General features: G+C 43.3%; 1 long non-coding RNA gene across 1 annotated transcript in view; it reads right to left on the reverse strand.

Moving 5' to 3' along the window:
• Positions 1–21,086, reverse strand: part of LOC148515546 (uncharacterized) — a 45,597-nt gene that overhangs the window by 16,514 nt on the left and 7,997 nt on the right. The window lies entirely within an intron of this gene.

Raw genomic sequence — 21,086 nt, forward strand, 5'->3', positions numbered from 1 at the left:
GTTACACAAATATCCCCCTCACCCTCTTGCACTTCCTTGGTGGCATCCTCAATTTCTATGTTATCAGCTATATTTTTGCTGCTCATCCCCACATTTGCAGAGGGAATCGGTATGAAATACTGCCGGCCGCAAGGTTCAATTCCCGGCAGCGGCAGCCCGAAAGTTCAACAGATCCCGGCAGCGGCAGGCCGACAGTGCTGGAATTCCCGAATGTCCAAAAGGTAAGTAAAAACTAACCTAACCCCCCTAACCCTAACCCTCCTTAGGGGTGCCTAACCTTAACCTCCCCCCCAAGTGCATAACCCTAATCCCCCCTCTAAGTACCTAACCCCCCTCTTCCCCGCTGCCTAAACATAAGTCCCCCGGGGGGGTGCCTAACCCTAAGTCCCCCCCGGGGGTGCCTAACCCTAACCCTCCCTCCCCCTAGCCTAACCCTAACCCTCCCGGGGGGATGCCGAACCCTAAGTCCCCCTGGGTGCCCTAAACCTAACCCTCCCCCCCCCACAGCTGTCCGCTTGCGGCGCCCGGCATCCCTTCGATCAGGATGCAGGGCGCCTGTCTCCCGGCGTCAGGAAAAAGACAGGCGTCTAGATATAGACGCCTGTCATTTAACCCACCCCGGGATAAAGCAGTCGGGAAGCCGGCTGTCGGGACCACGTCAGCCGGTTTCCCGATTGCATCCCTTTGCAGAGGGAGCAGAAATGGTAGAATGCGGCTTACCACAGTATCAAATAGTGGAATGCAAGTACAACAGTATTAGAAAGGTCAGGCTCACACATCGCACTCATGGACACACTTAGACTCTTCTCAGGGAATTGTGATATTTCTGTTTCTGAACACACAGTTTGTTCTACTGCCTTAGTTGTTTTCATTTTCTTTACACCTCTTCTACACTCTGAGTGATAAGGTCCTGCCGAAATATGAGACACAGAGAAAGATACCTCACTGACACTTGCAGAACCACCACTCATAAATAAAGGCCATGGCGTCAGTCTTTCTTTGCCACTGCATGTGGTAAATATGTTTTTCCACACTCTCCTTATTAGATATGTTTTTTTGTTTAGCACTGTATATTGTTTTTTTGATTTTAGATGCCCTGAATTAGACACTATGCCCATCAGCATTGGATTTCGTGGATGATGTTGCAGGACTAGCATCATCATCATGACTGGTGGCAACAGCTGCAGCAACAGTATTTGGTTGCTCTTCTCTAAACTGAACTTTATACATTTTTAAATTTGCAGATCACTGCGTGGCTTATACAGTATATGCACGTGAACAAAGCACACCAAACAGTACAAACAATACAATTATTTAATTTATTTTTTTCATGTCGCAGCTCTATTTCTGTGTGGACTGGAGCCACAGGGCTTGCCTTATATTTGCACATGAACAAAGAGCACCAAACAGTACAATTATTTAAATTATATGTTTGATGTTGCAGCTCTATTCCTGCGTGGACTAGAGCCACAGGGCTTATATATGTACATGAACAAAGTGCACCAAACAGTACAAACAATACCATTTTTTTTGTATGTCGCAGCTCTATTCCTGCATGGACTGGAGCCACAGAGCTTATATATGCATGTGAACAAAGCACAACAAACAGTATAAATAATAAAATGATTGAATTTATTTTTTTGATATTGCAGCTCTATTCCTGCGTGAACTAGAGCCACCGGGCTTATATATGAATTATGCATGTGAACAAAGTGCACCAAACAGTACAAACAATACAATTATTTTTTATTTTTTTTATGTTGCAGCTCTATTCCTGTGTGGACTGGAGCCACAGGGTCTGCCTTATATTTGCACACGAACAAAGCACACCAAACAGTACAATTATTGTATTTCTTTTTTTGATGTTGCATCTCTATTTCTGCATGGACTGGAACCACAGAGCTTATATATGCACATGAACAAAACGCACCAAACAGTACAAATAATACAATAATATATATATTTTTTTTAAATCGTAGCTCTATTCCTGCGTGGACTGGAGCCATAAGGCTTATATATGAATTAGGCCTGTGAACAAAGAGCACCAAACAGTACAATTATAATTATTTAATTTATTTTTTTGATGTTGCAGCTCCATTCAAACTGTGTGAAGTCACAGTGCATATAGTGTGCACATGAATGTCTTTATTGATGGACACAGCACAGCCTATATACATCAGAGTACAGCACAGCATACAGCAGTGTGCACCCCCTATACACATTGACTAAGCAGAACAGCCACTTGTGACTTGTGAGTCTGGACACAGCACAGCCTATATACATCAGAGTACAGCACAGCATACAGCAGTGTGCACCCCCTATACACATTGACTAAGCAGAACAGCCACTTGCGAGTCTGGACACAGCACAACCTATATAGCAGAGTACAGCATGGCATACAGCAGCGTGCACCTCACTTTACACATTGACTAAGCAGCACAGCCACTTGTGAGTCTGGATGCACTACAGCCTATACAGCAGAGTACAGCACAGTATACAGCAGCGTGCACCCCTTATACACATTCACTAAGCAGCACAGCCACTTGTGACTTGTGAGTCTGGACACAGCACAGCCTGTACAGAAGAGTACAGCACAGCATACAGAAGCGTGCACCCCCTATACACATTCACTAAGCAGCACAGCCACTTGTGAGTCTGTATACAGCAAAGTCTATACAACAGAAAAGCGCAGCATACAGCAGCGTACCTGACAAGGAAATGGTGCTGAGTCCCATCCATGCCGCCTTATATAAAATCCAAAACCCATGAGAATCCAACACCACTAGGATGACGTTTTGCCTTGAAGTATAATCCGAGTTTGGCGGGAAGACCCAAGCTGCCACTCAGATTTACTCGAATTCCTGATGTTTGGGCGGTTCTTATTCCAAGAAATCCAAACTCCCCATCTCTAGACAAATCATGAATGCAACTTTTTGTACCCAGAGCATAATGGGAGAATATATCTACATGTGCCCTGCTCTCGCCAAACTGATTGAAATATATAAAATGTCCCTTACCCCAAACTCACTGTGTGGCTGATGCAAGTTGGCTATAAATGGCCCTGTATATGCTGATCTGTGTGGCCAGACAGCTCCATCCATACGGGGCATCATCAGTGCTTACTGACACCCCAGCCTTAGCCTTGGAGCAGAACAATCATCATAAGCATAGGCACAACTCTGTATAACCTGCAATTCAGCTGCCATGCCAGTTCAGAATTTAGCCTATTACAGCCCAGTTATGACCCTTCAGTCACAAGCAGATGTATGCCTGAGATTTGGTGTGTTGCCTATAACCATGTGCAGTGCGACAATACATAACATATGCTCTGCAAATAAACTTGCTTTAAACTCTGCGTCAGCCCATACTTACCTACTCTCCAGGTTGGTGCGGGAGGGTGCCAGAATTTTCATAGTGAAGTGGGCAGGATATGGAGTTAATTGCCTGGAATCACGACTCTGTATGGAGGGGGCGGAGCTAAATTATGCAAAACGCATCATTTAGCCCCACCCCTAATAACATAGGAACCAGACCCCGCCCCACAAAGTGTCCAGCAGTGTCTCCTCTCTAGCCATCTAATGGAGAGGAGATATTAAAAGTCGCCTCTTTATCTTTTTACCACAAAGTTAAAATTGGGAAATTCCACTCTCCTTTCACTCCTGCGCCTTGGGAACCTGCCACAAAAACTGACTCATTACAGCCAGTAATAAGAAAGGGAAAATTAATTTTGCAAGACATACTCTGACGTAACAATGATCTGTGCAGAAACTAAACTGATAACAGCGAGCACAACAAACCTGAGGTTTATGCTATGTGAGTATTTAAAACATGTTTTTATTATGTTAAGTTTAACCCATTATTATGTTTAGGTTATGGCCCGTACACGGTCAGATTTTACAGGACGATTTGAATAACAATATCGTTCATATCGTTATCGTTCAAATCATCCTGTTTTGGGGCCCTTCCAACCCGCAAACGATGGTCGTTGCTCGGGCACAGATGGTCAATATCGACCATCGCCTGTGCATGCATGCCAACCTAGTTGATATCGACCAGGTTAGCCGGGTTACTATAGGGACCTGCGATCATTGAATGCGGGTCATTATAGTCGTTTGGGGGTAGGTGCATGTGCTGGATGTTCGATATTGAAAAAACAGCACATGTAGGACGATCAGACTACAATCATCTGATCGTTGTCTGATCGACCCGTGTGTGCGGTCCATTAGACAGCAGCTCAGAGCAGAAGACAGACACAGCTAAGGGAGTTCCTGGCTCTTGCTTCAACAGTGCTTGAACGGAACAGGGATAATTTTTTGTGTTACACTTACAATTACTAAACGCGGTCTTCAAGGCTTCCCAACAGTTCAGGTTTGAGAGATATCCATGGTTGAGCACAGGTGACTTAATTAGTACCTCAGTCAATTGATTTAAGGTACTAATTAAATTAGGTACTAATTAAGTCACATGTGCTCAAGCATGGAAATCTCTAAAACCTGAACTGTTGGGGAGCCTTTAGGACCGTGTATGGGAACCTATGGGTTAACCCATTAAATTAGATCTATTTGTAGCTGCATTGAGGAAATAAGGGTCTATTTAACAAAATGATTACTGCAGAGCAATCACAGACTCCTGGTTTCCATCTAAGTATGACTTTTACTGAAGTCTCCATAACCTGCTATGGGAACTTCGCAAAGGGGAGAATTCAATTAGCTGCGATAATCCACTAATGGTGAAAATCTGTTTTTTATTTTGTTTTACGGGAGACGCGAATTTGAAGGTATTCAGTTATAATATGCGTTAATTCTCCATAGGAGTTAATGCGTTTTTTTTTTTTCGGGACCTCCTGAGCAGGTGAACCGTTGGGGAAAAACCCTATTTTAAGGTACAAATATGGTGACTTGGGCCCTCATTCAGACCCGGACGCAAGTGGCCGTTCGTACGTTCGGCGTACGTAACAAAATATGTAAATTCAAGCACACGCTCGTATTTTCGAACGCAGCCAAACATCCTCCCCAAACTCAACCGACCCCTCCTCTAACTAACGAGCGTGCCAAATAGCGAGCGTACATCCCCGAAATGGCTTGAAGGGAACGCACGCACAAGTACAACCCGGAAGTGGGACTGTCAGATTTCGATTAACTGCTCGTTTATTCTGCCTACCTCCCTCAATCGTATCATGGCAATCAATATATCAATTATCTTAATTGTTTTTTTTTTTTTTTTTTAACACAATGCAATAAACTTTAATCTTGTCCGTGTTTGTGTTTACCCGCAGAATACGTACGGCTTAAACATTCACTTTTATTTGTCAAAATACATGTTAGCCCCAATTAAACAATTGTTCTATTTGTTTTTCTCCCCGCATATTTCCCGGGGTTCATTTCTTTATTTAAATTTGCTTACGCATGTCACTGCATCAAGCCTATCATAACTCTCAAGAGATTTGTGGCCCTGTCGAACACATGACTCATACACTAACCAATAGAATTGGTCCTGTTAATTACCCAAATACATTAGCCAATCAAAATTATTTTTGGCTCTTTATTAAAAATTATTTTTAACAAATACACCATTGCCATCATGAGAGCCTCGGCATTCACCAGGCGCGAGCTGCTGGTGCTAACGGAGGTGATGGATAGGCGGATCACCAGCCAGCCTCCACCCATCACCAATCGCGAAAAGCGTTCCGCATATATGCGGAGGTACGTGGCCGCCTGCGCTCCTTCGGCTCACGCCGCCAGATCGGGCAGCTGGAGCGCAGGTGGTCGGACCTGCAACGGCGGACGCCCCGCCTGCTGGCATGCTTTCGCATGCAGATCGCTGAAAGTAAGTTTTAGGGACTGTGGTTTTCATGTTTATCTTTGTGGCCCTAACTGCGTGTGCATGTTTTCATGTATGTCCTATTTAATCATTGTACTCATATCTGCATGGCCATGTTTTCATGTATGTCCTATTTATTCATTGTACTCATATCTGCATGGCCATGTTTTCATGTATGTCCTATTTATTCATTGTACTCATATCTGCATGGCCATGTTTTCATGTATGTCCTATTTATTCATTGTACTCATATCTGCATGGCCATGTTTTCATGTATGTCATATTTATTCTTTGTACTCATATCTGCATGGGCATGTTTTCATGTATGTCCTATTTATTCATTGTACTCATATCTGCACGGCCATGTTTTCATGTATGTCATATTTATTCATTGTACTCATATCTGCATGGCCATGTTTTCATGTATGTCCTATTTATTCATTGTACTCATATCTGCATGGCCATGTTTTTCGATTTTTTGTGTTATAAAATAGTGTTTTTCTCGGATTTTGGTTGAAACTAACCACAATTTGTTTCACATCTTTTAGGGGCACAGCGAAGACTACGGTGTCATCGTCATCCAAGACGGCGCTCACGCCCACTCTCCCCAACCCCCAGCCAACCCTCCACAACCCCAAATTCCCCTATTTCCCACTCCTCCCCAGCCTGCCAAGACCCTGTGGCGGATATTTCGGGGCTCCTTCCCCTCCATCCCAATTCCCCCTCTCCTCCAACCACCCCTCTTCGAACTACCCCCTCCCCGGATTCAGAAATCACCCCGCCCAGATCGTTGGGGAATGGAGGCACCTCCGAGGACGAGGGAGTGCCTTCTGGAGCTGCCGTTTTTTCGAACGGTATGTTTTTGATTTTGTTTTTTTTCGCCACAAACTGTTTGTATGTAATCATGTGTCGTTCCCTTTTTTTGTGTTTTTTGGTAGACTTTTGGGGAATTTTCGGGTTGCCTTTACCTGTTACTGCTGATTTCACCATACACATATCACACCTGTCAGAATCTGTTTTTTGGACTTGTATTTTTGGGCTACACCATTTTGGGGGGCTGGGTTTTAATGGTGTAATTATGCTTTGTTTCAAAATATTTTCATTTTTGGTTTGTTTGTTTTGGCTTGTTTTTTAATGTGGTTTCATTATTGATGTATTAATCCCCACACTTTTCTAACCCACAGAGGAACAGAGGCGTAGGGCTGAATTAGCCGGCTGTGTGGGCCGTATGCGGGAACATATCATCGGTCTGCTGGTGGTCCTTGACCATATGTCGGTCCTCATTAGGGACTAGGTTTTTTTTGTTTTTTTGCTAAATGTAAATAAATTAATATTTTCAACTTAACGTTCTGTCTCATTCGTTGTTTCAAAATCAGAGATTGTTTACACTGACATAAGTAGACTCTTCCAGCAAGGATTTGCAATTTTTGTCACTAAGATTGTGTGTTGTATTTTTAAGGAAAACAGGCACAAGAAACACCTAACAGTAACAATCTCATTTCCCTTTTTTGGTGTAGTCAAAATTAAATATTACTACATTTTACAGGTTCCTATTTGGGGTGCAAGCTGCTTAGGCCGATATTACGAAGCCAACTGATTGTACAGGATTCCTTTGGGTGTTGGTTTGGACCCAGAAAACATATAACATTTTAGCTCAACTTGCGTCATTACTGGATTACCCCTTAGGCAAATGTAACGTGTGTGAACCTTGTTACACTTGCTTGTAACGTTCAAAAAAAGGTACAAAATTACACTCTCAAGACATTTATTCACAACATAACTCCAAAATCAAAGTGGTCACTCACAAACAAAACACACAGTGATAATCATAAATACAACACATACCAAAAACTGAAAAAAAACACACAACAAATCAAGAACTGGTTGACGAAGGACCATGCCAACATGATTCCACAAATATGGCGTTGCAATATGGGTTCCATAATATATTCCCAAAATTTCCACATAAAAGGTTAAGGGTAGCAGGAAGTAGTCATCGTTGGAGTGCCAAAGATTATGGAAAAAAACAGAAGATGGAGAAAAAAAAACAATTAATTAGATGTTCTCAAACAAACCGTACCACATTGGGTATAAACACTGTTGTTTTGACAATAATTACCTAAAATATCTGGCCACCACATCATCGCGTATGGCCCCCCCCACATACTGACCTCCGACCAACCTCGGGGGGGCCATCCTTAGGTAAGGCATCCTCTGGCTGCATTGGGACACCACTCCTTATGGCGATGTTGTGAAATATCCCACACAGGACCACAATTTTCGAAACCATATCCGGCAAATACATGAGCTCGCCACCAGAGCGGTGGAGGCATCTGAATCGGCCTTTTAAAAGGCCGATACAGCGCTCCACCACTTGCCTGGTGGCTGTAAGTGCGGCATTAAACTCACTTTGTGGCCCTGGTGTGGGAGCCAAATAAGGAGTGAGCAGCCAGGGCGTGCAAGGGTAGCCACTGTCTCCTGTGAAAAAGAATAGACAACATCAGGATCACTCTGTATGAAGCTTAACATTGTTATGTACTAAAGGTCTCCACTTACTCAGAAGCCACGCATCACCAGCTTGTAGGTTGGTTAATTTGTGCCATATCCCTGATTGCCGGATGACGAAGGAGTCATGTGCACTTCCTGGTAATTTTGCATTCAGGGACAGGATCTGGAGGGAGGCATCACATACCACCATTACATTCAGGGAGTGATAGTGTTTCCGGTTTCGAAATATGGCCTCCAGCCGTGCTGGAGGCTGAAGTGGTATGTGAGTACCATCCACAACCCCTATGATGTGTGGGAAGCCAGCTATTTGGTAAAAATTGGCCTTGGCCACACTAAGGGCACCCATATCCAAAGGCATTTGAATAAAATGATGGAGGTGCTTGAAAAGTGCCTCCATCACTGCCCTAAGGATCCGGGAAAAGGAGGATTATGAGATGCCCGCCACTATTCCCACCGTTGTTTGAAACGATCCTGAGGCACAGAAATGTAACACCGCCATAAATTGCGTAAGTGGTGGTATTGCTGTAGGACTGTCAATTTGCCGCTCAAGATCACTCTCTATTAATGAGAGAGTGTCTATGATGATTTTGGGATGAAGACGGTAGCATCTTAAAACCTCATCATCGGGCATTCCAAAAAAGGGTGACACATGTTCGAAATATCTGGGGCCTTGCACGCCTACGATGCCTACGCCTGGGACGAGATTGAGGTTGGTCGGCTTCCGGGAGCATGGCCAGAACAATCCGACCCAGATCAACCTGAAATGGCAAGATTTGAATGTAAGGCTTTTTAACCCCCCCCAAAAAAATAAATATAACTTAGCTTGATGATACCATCCATTGATGCTTACATGCCGGGGTATTGTCATGATACGTGCAAACTGGAAATAATCACAATATAAAAATACATAATTTTATGCTGGGCATTTCTGTTTCAAAATTTTGTGCAAGGCAAAACATAAAAGGGGAGAAACACACATTTGCCCAAATAGCAAAACGACATTGCGCACACTACGTCAAATTGGGGCCAAATGTAAGCAACAAATGCTAAAGGGAAAACACAAACAATTTAACGGGATGAATAAGCATTTAAAAATGCGCTAATTAGTTCGCAAATACAAGTCACAATAGAAACTGATAAAAATGCGCTAATTAGTTCGCAAATACAAGTTACAATAGAAACTGATAAAAATGCGCTAATTAGTTCCGACCAACATAACCTCCAACAATCCAAAAACGCCACCTCGACTCGAGACGCCCCAAGCCATAAAAGTGTTTCGTTTCCCGCACAAATTAAGGAGGGATCATAGGAACGCACAATCAATGATGCGGACGAAAAATAAGGACGCATGTATAAATACGTCACGAGCCAAACCAAACATTCTGGTGTATTTCTTGTTTTGAGCTCAGACATGGCTACAGACCAGGGAAACAATGGGCAACAGTCTGGCGGTAAGTATTTCAGGCATTTTGAAACAATGATTAATTAGAAACATAATATAGTGCAAGTTGTGAAGCTTACAATTCTCAACATTTAAACAAATAGGTGAGGAGGATGACATGGAAGAGGCTGCCGGGCCCAGTATTCCGGGCAAAGCTGGCAAAAAGAAAAGGCAGCCACAATTCACAAGAAAGGAGATGGAGGTTTTGATTCAGAAGTGTGTGGACATCCTGCCACAGGCAGACAGGAATATGAGTGCAAGCCAGAAGTGGAGAATGTGGGAGGAGGTAGCCATTGCTGTCAATAGGGTGGGTGATTATGTCCGTCTAGCCCGGGATGTCAAACGGCGGTAAGTAAACAGTTGACCCCCCCTAAAACCGAAACCCATTTAAAACAAAAGGATAATGGTTCCAATTTCACCCACAGATGGGCCGACTTCAAATATCGCCTGAAGCAAAAACTGGCGGACAGGGCTAGGCATGCAAGGGGGACAGGTGGGGGTCCCACCCCTGTGTCATTGGAGTTGAATGATTTAGAAGAGCTGGCACAGGGGTGTGTGCAGCCTGTGGAGGTGTTTGGCGTGTCCAACATGGATACGGACATGCCAGACTTTGCGGCTCCTCATGTTGTCCAAGGTAAATATTGTGATGTCACCAACTCTGAAATGTTATTGTGCCAATATGTAGATTCTAATGTGAGTCTTTTCTCATTTTTCCAACAGAGACACAGGCGGATGAGTCTGCTCCAGAGGGGAGCCTTGGCCGCAGAATTTCTGCTGGCTCTGCAGGGGAGGAACCAGTACATCCGGCTGAGGACCCTGCAGAAGCCAGTCCAGGGCAATCCCCCTCGCAGGCAGTGTCCCTCCTCACAGAACTCAATTTTAAATCGGATTTCCATACGGAGATTCTGCAGAGGATGGACGCCAGTCTGGTACGGGTGGCTGAGGCCCTGGAGCAAAATGCTGCGGCCAACGTTACCATTGGTCAGGCCCTGGCGGAAAATACCAGGGCCAACATCCGCATCGCCAATGCCCTGGAGCAGCTCGTTCGCCAGCACATGGTGGAGCCGACCTCCCTTCCTGCCGAAACATCAGGATCCTCCACCTCTGGCACAACATCAGCCAATCCTCCAAATGTGCCTAGCCCTGTGCCTAGTCCAGAGGCCACAACATCTGCCTCTGGACAGGCCAGCCCGATGACATCCCGGACCCGGTCTGGCGCCCTCCCTCCCCCAGCCAAACGGGGGAAAAAACGTTGACAGCATTGGCTACTTTCCCACACTCCTTCTGTGCTTGCCTCATATTCCTTTCTGGACAAAACTTCCCTCTCCTTTCTTGTGAATTGTTTTTAATTTTTTGCTTTACGTTTACAAAAAATTTTATGTTTGCACAATTATTAAATATTGTGGAATGAACACTGCAAAAAATGTTTGTGTAAAATATGTGCATGATTTTTTTTTTGGATAGCAATAAATTTACATAAAATGTACGACTTTGTATTCTGACATTATTGTCAAAATGGGTTACATTTAATCCGGGCCCACAAGGCAACAACGTTCAACAACAACATTTTACATGGGGAAAAAAAAGGGCTCTTTAAGGAACGTTTAAAAAATTACCTAAGGATGCAAATTCACCTGGCAAAAACAAAATGGCCAAAAAAAACTAAACATGATGACATTATTGTTACAATAGTCCAAAAACCAAAAATTGAGCCCAAAATAAACCCCCACAAATGTACGCAAATTGATTGTGTAATCCTGACATTAGCAGCTATGATTTCCACCTGCGTTCGGTTTTATGCTAACCCAAAAAACTGATTTCCAAACACATACTAAGCCGGTTTTCAATCCAACACTAATTGATTTTCTGACAAGCCGTGATTAATCGATGCTACATCGTGGAGTGCCGGGACGGAGGAGAAGGCCATCGCCAATGTGGTCGAGTAATCCAGACCCTAAACTGTGCGAGCATTTTGAAGGGAAAGAGGATCATCCAGTGACGTATGAGTTGGTACGAACACATTTGACGTTCGCATTTGTTAATGTATGTACGCCCCAAAAACGCCTCGCCACGCCTGCGTTTTTCCATCCCCTCCCCCGTCAACACCCAAAAACGCCCTGTTCTGTCAATCACATTTGACATGTCACTTCCTGTACGCTATTTGACGAACGAGACAAAAAAAACTTGCAATCTGCCGTACGCACATGCGCAGTGTAACACCGACGCATGCGCGGTTAGTCAACATCGGAACGCAACGAGCGTACTGCTGTTAACGAACGGCTCTGAATCAGGGCCTTGGTTCAGAACTACTGGGACACCTTAGTGATTAATCAGGCACTTAGAAGTTTAAGTAGCTTAATTTGGCCAATAATGACATGTTATTTTTGCGGTGAAATTCTGCAAAATGCAGAATAATGGGTTACAAGATGTAGGACAGGTATAAGGGGGTGCTGTATGAATGGAACAGACGTATTTAAGCTTGCAGGTGGGAATTACATGTGTTTGACACATTAAAAGTGGCTTAAAATTACACAAATATCTACTTACAGGCATTTTTTGTGCACCCCATATTTATCTAGAGCAATTACTTTATAGAAAAGCACTAACTTTCTATAATTCTTTCACTATTTTTTAAAAATACATATAACAATCATTTGACACAATTTAAGAACCCCAAATACTTTGCTTTTGGCCACTTGCAGACTTCTATACTGTTATACAATATTAGTTAGAGTTTTTAGGGGGTACGGATAGATTACTCCATTTTCACCCACCCTTAATGCAGGTATTACATAGTTATTTTTCATTTTCAGATCATACTTGTCAAAAAATAAAGATGAAACAAAAAAATGAAGTAGAGATTAAAAAGTTTGATTGCTTCCATAATAAGTAACATATTAGTGCCCACAGTGTTTAATAAGTAACTACAGTACAGTAGTAGTGCCCTTAAGTAAATAATAGAGCCCCCTGGTAGAAAATAATTAAATAGTAATGCCTCCTTAATAAATTCTGCCCCCCACCTTCCCACTACTGCCACAAATAATAACTCATTGCTGCCAGTGATAGCAGAGGGAGGTCAAGTTTTGTAGGAAATAAATTACACTGTTCTGTGGAGAAACGAAACTGTTAGTAGTGAGCCCAAAAAATCTGCCTGTGCCTTCATGTCAATATGTCTTAATAAAGATTATATTATGTGAGTGTTTAAAACATATTTGTTTCTTTAATACATGATTGTATCGCATTTTGAACATCACATCACATACAGTTATGCCGGCTCAACTTAAGCCTGCATTAAAGATATAGTCATTTTCTATTCTCATCATACTTGGTGAAAAAAATGATAATACACTTATACTGTATACAGTATATAGAAAAATACAATCAAACCAGAGTACACGGAGGAAACCCACGCAAGCACAGGGAGAATATACAAACTCAGCACAGTTAGGGCCGTGGTGGGAATTGAACCCACGACCTCAGTGCTGTGAGGCAGTAATGCTAACCATTACACCGTCTGTGCTGCCTCAGTTGGCGTTACCCAATAGAAACCTATGCGCTTCTTATCGGAACGTCCCCTCTTGGGAGGGATCCAATCAGATCCCTCCCATCACCCCCCATGGCCTGCATCCATCTGCACATGTACCTGAAGACAGGCGGAATGTACTGCAGCGTTGATGCGATGCTTAGTACATCCCGCCCTATAGCACATGTATGAAACATTGCCATACAGTAGTGGCAGACAGGATGGCAGTTTAGTAAACTATACAAACCTATAGAAACCAAGAACATTTCATTAATCAAGAACTAGAGTGGATCCTGCTGGCAGTACAGTAGCAGGTAAATGAAGGAAGGATTGATTGGTTAGTAAATGTAATTTATTTGATAGATTGACTAAGAAAATTTATGAGAGAGTATGGGGGTAGTATGGCCAGCAGGTCAGCCTCTTAATATTTGTTAGTTTAAGATAAGCCAATTTGGAGTTTGCAGCTCTGCAATACAATTATGAATTTCTTGGCTTCTTGTTTCAACCCTAGTCAGGAATCCTTGGCTATTAATATTATATTATTTTCTGGTTACAAATGTGTTGCAAATGAGAAATTTATTATATAAATAATATTTATAACCAATAAAAATATTTGTCTATACAAAAAAGACCATCCTTATGCCCCCAAAAATACAGCCCAGAATAAAAAGAAAAGTGGTACAATATGAAATTGTCCTTGGGCCCTCTACCCACCCTTAGGTTGTATATTAATAAATGACATGCACATTTTAACAAACCAAGCACTTTCAGTGACAGAGTCTGCCACTTTTGTGGCTGAAGTGCTTGGTTCGGGTCTGCCACTTTTGTGGCTGAAGTGCTTGGTTTGTTTGGGCCCCCACAAAACAAGCTACCAATGGGCTAAATGCAGCTAACAGTGTTGTTATCGTCTCTAAACTGGGAAGATGTCATTATCATCCTCATCCTCCTCACCCTTATCAGAGTTAATATCATCATCACACAATATTAGCTCATCGTCACTGATATTCACCATTAAAATCTCTGTACATTGACAGGAAAGGTCTTTCTCATGCAGTTTGCAGTTAATTTTTATAAGCATCAGTTTTTTCACATTTTTAGGAAGCAACCTCCTATGCTATCACTCACAAGGTTCCCAGCTGTTCTAAACACTTTTTCCGAGGACACACTGGAGGGTGGGCTGCTTAAGTAAAGCAAAGCAATCTTTTCCAGGGGGCTGCAAGTTGCCTTTTTTTTCCTCCTAGTAGTCAAAGGGACTGTCTGATATGCAAACTTGTACAAAATAATCTTCCACCATTCTATTGATGGTTACTGTATTAGAAAGAGTTATGTTAGAGGGGTCAATCATTTTGGGCAATTCTTTTATGCCTGACCAGATGGCACAATGTTGTTTCACTCTGGTGCACTGAGTGGACCCATTCCCTTCACCAGTGGGTCTCTGGGAAATAGGTTAGTTTGTTCCTGGCAGCAGCACTTGCAGGAGAAACTGAAGCAGGAGTCTTAGCCATGACATGTGCCACTTGAGCTGACAACTTGCTCACAAGGAGCTCATTGCATCTGTGTCAATTGTAAAGAAATACATTATGTATGCCTTAAACTGGGGATCAAGCTGGCTCTCAATTTGGATGTATTTCTTTATGTGCCTTTATCATGAGGCCTTACAACAGATAATTACATGGCCCAGAGTGGGCACTGTTATCATGCAGAGTAGGGACTGCCAGCATCAGAGAAGCCATGAAGTGACCTGGCAGCTTACCATGTACTTATAAATGCATGCAGCAAATATCTCTGCATTTCTATTACCATATAGTTTTCATGTATTGTTGCAGGTAAAATTCTGTCATAGTTGGAGTCTGAGAATTACCTGACTCAGGTGTTGAAGTGGATTCAGCGGAGACCGGCTTGACTGAAACCATGGTTGAGGTAAATAGCTCTATTTGCAAAATAATTGTATAGCAGTGAGAACTGCCTTTGGTGATAAATGACAGGAACAGGAAACTTGTAATGTTGGAGTGGAACCAGTAGAAGACTTGGAGGAACTGGACTGGGACCGGCAGGAAGACTTGCTGAACTGGACAGGATATCAGTAGATGACTTGGAGAAACTGGACTGGGACCGGCAGGAAGATTAGCTGAATAGACTGAAGGAAAGAGTCTTCCAATAATCGCTGAACCTGTAAAAGAAACTGTAGACATGAACTTAAGTGAACTGGTACTGGATCTCCGGACAGGAGTAATGAGGTTTGAACTTGAAGGATTTGGAACTTGACTCTGGACTGGAATAATGTGGATCGGATTGAAGAACTTTAACTTGGACTCCAGACTGGAGTAACGTGGACTGAGCTGGCGAACTTGGAACTTGACTCCGGACTGGAGAAATGGGAATTGAACTGATGAACTTGGAACTTGACTTCAGACTGGAGCAATGTGAATTGGCTTGGAATATCACTCCAGACTGGAATATCATGAAATGGGTAACTTGGAACTTGGATCTGACTCCGGACTGGAGTAGAGTGGAATGGGTAACTTGGAACTTGAATCTGACTCCGGACTGGAGTAGAGTGGAATGGGTAACTTGTAACTTGGTTCTGACTCCGCACTGGAGTAGCGTGGAATGAACTTGTAACTTGGAACTGACTCCGCACTGGAGTAGCGTGGAATGAACTTGGAACTGACTCCGCACTGGAGTAGCGTGGAATGAACTTGGAACTGACTCCGCACTGGAGTGGCGTGGAATGAACTTGGAACTGACTCCGCACTGGAGTAGCGTGGAATGAACTTGGAACTGACTCCGCACTGGAGTAGCGTGGAATGAACTTGGAACTGAGCCCGCACTGGAGTAGCGTGGAATGAACTTGGAATTGACTCCGCACTGGAGTAGCGTGGAATGAACTTGTAACTTGGAACTGACTCCACACTGGAGTAGCATGGAATGAACTTGTTGTGCAAGGAAGCAAAGGTTTCACACTGGGAGCTCAGGAACACAGGTCATGCTGCAGCAGGATCTCTGGACATGCCAGGTACTGCTGTCAGCAGGATTTCTGGATATACTAGGTATTGCTGTTAACAGGATTTCCGGATATACCAGGTATTGCAGTTAGCAGGATTGCTGGATATACCAGGTATTGCAGTTAGCAGGATTGCTGAATATACCAGGTATTGCGGTTAGCAGGATTGCTGGATATACCAGGTATTGCTGTTAGCAGGATTGCTGGATATACCAGGTATTGCTGTTAGCAGGTTTGCTGGATATACCAGATATTGCTATAAGCAGGATTTCCGGATGAACTGGTCTAGGAACCAGCAGGAGCAGGAGCCTGGGATACCCTTGTACTCAAAAGTAGCATGAACTATACACCACGGGAAGTAACGAGATGTTCAGGCCCAGAATGCTATCAGAGGAGGATGTATATACCCTGGGTCTGGCAGGAATTGGTGGATACGGTCAGGTGGTCTGGTAGTAGCACTCTGAGTGGTGGAGGGCACAACATGCAGAGGGGGTAATCATCTCTGCAGTGCTGGGAGTTAGACCTACACCTGCGATTCCAATCAAGGCTAGCAGTGTTCACAGACAGAGTAGGGCCCAGGTGAACAATCACTGTGGAAAGGAGAGCACAGTCCAAATGCATACACAGAAGTGCTGCAGCCAGCGTGATCAGGACAGATCTTCCAGGTGAGTTACACATACAGCTCCACGGGACAGCTGACAGGGGTAAGTCTCAAGGCAAAAGGTGAAAAATTAGCCAGGATTGTGACAAATTCAGAGTGCCCGGAGATATCTAGGGGATACTCCCCTTTCTGTTTTTCTGTTTAGTATGACCCCTACCTTTCATGCGCCTGAAGAGTATTGCCAGATTGATTTGCGCAGCTTACATTATATGTTTGCATGCATAAATTAGCCGGGGCTTTCCACGTGACTTGGAAAGTTAGCAATTTGTGAGTAAGGTCTGACCTGCCATAATGCTTGGTGTGGGTTCGATGTCCTTTGATATGTCTGATGTAACACCTGGTATGGGCGGTGTTATGAATGTGAGCGTAAGCAGAGGATGTGTGTATGTTAGCCATGCGACAGCATTGCGAATGCAGAATTTGCATATATTCGCCTAAGACCTGCCTACAGAATTGCACACAAGATAGCAACTGCGATCCAAGCTGAATCAGGCCCATAGTCATGTAATCTTTCATTTGACCAGTACCACTTGTCTACATATCTGTGGTTAAGTGGATAGTGGGTACAAAGGCATTTTCTAGGACAAAAACTAGTTTTCTGTTAACGTCCTGGTAAGCCAATGATTAACGTCGATCTCCAATGTTGAGGGGCTTGTGTCTGCGCAGGACCCTTTCTGCATACATGATCAGCTCCCACAGCCTGACCAAAGGCGCCACCGTTGGTGATCCCAGCCTTTGACTTTGGCCTGTGACAGCCGGTGATCCCAGCCTGTAACGTTGGCCTATGACAATCCCAACCTGTGACACCTCCTTCTGCATTTGCATCTGAGATTGATAGAATTGCACAGATGCTTGTGTGCAGTTCTGCAAATCTCTGAATCAGGCTCATTGGATGCAGATCTAATGCTAGCATGGCCATCATAGCTTATGTGACCAGATGTGCAACTGGAAGGCTGCTTTCATACTTACTATTGCAAAGGATTATTTCACAATAAATTGTTGTTTAAAACTAGTCTTCTTGGTCCCCTTCTGGGTTGAAGATTCACCCACAGCAGCAGCAGCAGACCTAGTGCTCAAGGATACTTCTGGGCAATCCTGGATAGGGAAGGAGTCAGTTAGCCTTCACAAAATGGATGCAGGAGGACTACCTCTAATCATTAATGATGAGTTGATGATAAAGGTTTTGGCAGTGGAGATTGCATGAGCTGGGAGCTAGCTGATGCTGGACTGCTTGTTAATATTTATCAGCTTTTTCCAAAAACTTTGCATGAACTTGCTGCAAATGATGTACAGTAACAGGGAAGAGGTTCCTAGATGGTTAAGGTCCCTACCATTACTTTGACTACCCAAGCAGTACAGATGGCTTGAGAAATGTTTTGAGTATTTGGGTAAAATAATTCCACACATAAGGTGGATTTTTTGGTCATATGCTCAGGCATGACAATGGCCTTCTTCTTATCATAGGCAAAAACTGCTGCCATTGGTGCCTGACTTATACAAACAACATCCTCATAATCAATATTCTCATTAATGACATCAGCTACACAAATATCCCCCTCATCCTGTTCACTTCCACAGTAGCATCCTCAATTTATGTCTCCATCTATACTTTCACTGCTCATCTCCACATTGGCAGAGGGTGCAGTAATGGTGGAAGAAGGCTTCTCTACGAGACACCCTTAGACTTGCCTCAAGGATTTGTGAATGTTTCTGAACACATAATTTGTTCTTCAGCCTGAGTGGGTTTTCTGCAATGATTTGCTTGTTTTACATTTGACACCTCTTTTAGACTATGCATAAGAGTGTTGCATCATCATGTGAGGTTATAGAAGAAAATACCTGACTAACAGCAGTTCTATACCACCACTCTCAAATAAAGGCCGGGGCCTGAGCCTTTCCTCCTGCGTGTGGTGTACGGCATCCTGGCAATTTTAGGTTTTTCAACAGTAAACTTTACCTTTATTCCCTTTTATTAGAGGTGATGTTTTTTTCTTTAACATTGTGAAATGTTGTTTTGGTTTCATGTGCCCTGTCTTAAACCCTTTATGCCCTTGAGCACCGACTTTAGTAGATGTTGAAGTACTAGTATTATCATGACTGGCAGTAGCTCCAGCACTAGTACTTGGTTACTGCTCCTGCTCTTCTACAGACTGATCGTGATCCATGTTGACTCTCAGTGCTTCTAGAAACAGTGGCACTGCACCTACTCAACTTTATTTTATAACACAATGGCCCTGAACACACACAAGTTTTAGAAAAAATATATATTTTTACTTTATTTACATGACAACTTCACACTGCAGCTCACAGCGCTTATATTATTAACACAGGAATGGCACCTAGTGAATGTTATTTTATTACACAGTGTCGCTGCCTGGCCCTAGACACACACTAGTTTTAGAAAAAAAAATTCTTATTATTTAAATGACAACTTTACACTGTGACTCACAGCACAGTATATTATAAAAATGGTGACACAGCACCAACTGAACATTAATATTTAACACAGTGCTACTGTCTTGTCCTGGACAGACACAAGTTTTAGAAAAAAATGTTTTATTCTTTTTTTTTTTAAATGTCAACTTCACACTGCAACTCATAGCACTTATTTTATTAATGCAGTGGCACGGTACCTACTGAACTTTATTATTTAACACAGTGCCAATGCTGGACCCTGAACACACACAAATTTTAGGAAAAAAAGTTTTTACTTATTTTAAAAAATTACAAATTCACACAGTGACTCACAGCACTGCTCCTAAATGAAACACACAGTACCCCTTTTAAAAAAATGCAATGCTCCTAATGGCATTTTTAAAATTACTAAATGCCCCTTTAAGAACACAAAGCTCCCTAATGGCATTTTTTTAATGATGCAGTGCCCCTGCCTTTAGTGGCTTTAAGGTACATTGTGCAGTCCAAAATGAGTCAGTGCACCTAAGTTTGTTAATTTTTTGCTAAACCAATCACAGAGCCTTGCCCACATCCTCTCCATCATATGTCCTATGTGAAATGGCACCTGAACACCTGATCGAAGGGAGTGATTTGTTTAAATATGCAATCCAAAGCAAGTGAGATCCAATGCAGGGAAGATGACCTTTTGCCTCATTTTTGGATCCAAGCCAACTAAGTCGGGACATGAGACCAGGCCCGGCGACAGGGGGGGACTAGGGGCTAAGCCGTACCGAGCCCGAGATTCTAGGGGCACCAGAGGGGCCCACAGACAATCCTAATTGTAATGAGTCAGACTGACTCATACAGTACACTGCCACAGTGCCACGGGCCATATCAAAGAAGGAGGAGGTGATCCTACCCTCCCCTCTCGTCTCCTCCCCTTACCTTCTTCTCCTCTCATAGACTGCATTTGTTTTTGATTGATACATCCCACGTGAGAGCTGTACTGGGATGTGCAGATTATTAGACACAAACAAGGAATTTAAAACAAAGTCACACTTTTTCTATAAAACTCTTTTATTGACACACTGTTTCAGGAGTATAAGTTCATGCCAGGCACCAAAGTTAAAATATATGGTGGTGCCCCACTTCCTACCCGGTGGCTATGGCTTGCTCCAAGCCCCAGGGTCTCTCTAGCTTCACAAAGAAGTAGATAGCTTCAGTCAGTCCCCTTCTGTCTTTCCAGCTAGCACCCTCAGTGTCTCTCCAGCCAGCACCCCCAGTGTCTCACCAGCCAGCAATCTGTGTCTCTCCAGCTAGAAACCGTTTTGTCTCTCCAGCCAGTTACAGTCTGTCTCTCCAGTCAGCCCCACTATCTTTTCTGCCAGACCCCTCTGTCTATCCAGTCATCCCCCTCTGTCACTCCAGTCAGCCCCCTCTGTGTCTTCAGCCAGCCCCCTGTCTTTCCTGCCAACCCCCCTTGTCTCTCTTTCCAGCCTCCTTCTGCCTCTCCAGCCAGCCACGATCTGTCTCTCCAGTCAGCCCCTGCTGTCTCCTGCCAGCTCTCACTATTACGTGAAGCATATTAGTGTAGTTTAACCATTTTTGTATTTTATATTTTGAAATTTATTTATTTTTATTTTAGGGAACTGTTTTGCATTTATATAATATGTGTCATATACTGTATCTAAAGTGGTTGCAGGATATTGTGGCTAGACATACCAGGTTGTTTTAT

This window comes from Taudactylus pleione, unplaced genomic scaffold, assembly GCF_031769625.1.
Source record: "Taudactylus pleione unplaced genomic scaffold, aTauple2 ptg000248l, whole genome shotgun sequence".
Taxonomy (NCBI): Eukaryota; Metazoa; Chordata; class Amphibia; order Anura; family Myobatrachidae; genus Taudactylus; species Taudactylus pleione.